This window comes from Cebus imitator, unplaced genomic scaffold (genome assembly GCF_001604975.1).
Source record: "Cebus imitator isolate Cc_AM_T3 unplaced genomic scaffold, Cebus_imitator-1.0 Scaffold4, whole genome shotgun sequence".
In the NCBI taxonomy this organism is placed as follows: Eukaryota; Metazoa; Chordata; class Mammalia; order Primates; family Cebidae; genus Cebus; species Cebus imitator.
The window spans coordinates 898700-900039 of NW_016107319.1; the positions used below are offsets into that span (position 1 = coordinate 898700).

Here is a 1340-nt window from a genome sequence, read left to right on the forward strand (position 1 = left end):
AAAAAAACCCTGTTATATAAAACAGAGCTGATCTGCCCAGTAGAGGATAGGGAGCTAGAAGCCCCAGCTGCTTACCTAATTACTTCCTTTTCGGTTCTCCCAGGGGCCTTAGGCTCAGGAGAACACAGCGGGGAAAAATCCCTGGACTAGATCCCTTAGGTCCTGTCTAGAATTTAACATTTTCTGAATCTTATATTGATAAGCGGAGTGTAATTTCTTAAAAACAATTTTGAGGAGGCAGTGCAGTTCTAAATCCATACATATGGATGCTACAGTGTAAGATCTGCTAGCTACAGTGAGAAACAGGAAAAGATAAACACAGCTCTTGCTTTAAGCAGCATTCTTGGAAGAAGAGTAAGAGGGAACAAAAGAGCTATAACTTTCGTAACACAACTCATAGTACACAGAGATTGAAGTCAACAAGAAATTTGCTTCCTAAAAATAATTACAGAGATTATGAAGAGAGAAAGGGAAACGAATATGTGTGTTTTAATTCTGCAAAATTAAAACGAATACGTGTGTTTTAATTCTGCACTGCCAGTGCGGTGGCTTATGCCTGTAATTCCAGCACTTTGGAAGGGCCAGACAGAAGGATAACTTGAGCTCAAGACCAGCCTGGGCAGCATAATGAGACCTTGTATCTACAAAAAAGACTTTTAAAGTTAGCCAGGCATGGTGGTGAGCGCATGTACTCCCAGGTACTCAGGAGGCTGAGGTCAGGGGATCACTTGATCCCTGGAGGTCAAGGCTGCAGTGAGCCACGATCACACCACTGTACCCTTAGCCCATGTAACAGAGAGTGACTGTCTCAAAAATAATAATATTTGTCAGAATAGCATGTCTTTGTATAACTGCCACATTGCTTGTATGAGGTGAAGCTAACTCACTTTATTATCAGAAGTGTGATCTCATCAAAGACCAAGCCGTCCAGCTGCCTTGGACTGTAGGTCCTGCGTTGCCAGTACCTTGGGGCTATGTACAAAAGCCAGGCTGAGGGGATCTTGTGGTTACCCCCATGGGACTAGTAACTTGTCAAGGGGGAAGGTGACCCCAAGTGGAAAAGGGTAGGGTCCTTGGTTTTGGCCTCGCCTGGTTCTCCCCAGAATGAATGGCGAAAAATAATAATTCTGGGAAAAACTTTAAATTCTTAATTTTGTTTACTTTTTGGATGGGAGATAGGTGTATACATGGTAAAATTCAAAAGGAACAAAAGGAGCCTGGGTGTGGTGGCTCACACCTGCAATCCCAGCACTTTAGGAGGCCAAGGTGGGCGGATCATTTGAGGTCAGGAGTTCGAGACCAGCCTGGCCAACATGGTGAAACCCTGTCTCTTCTAAAAA

At 43.8% G+C, this 1340-nt stretch overlaps 1 protein-coding gene across 2 annotated transcripts in view; it reads left to right on the forward strand.

Annotated features, from left to right (window-relative positions):
- Positions 1 to 1340, forward strand: part of PDXDC1 (pyridoxal dependent decarboxylase domain containing 1) — a 69061-nt gene that overhangs the window by 18910 nt on the left and 48811 nt on the right. The window lies entirely within an intron of this gene.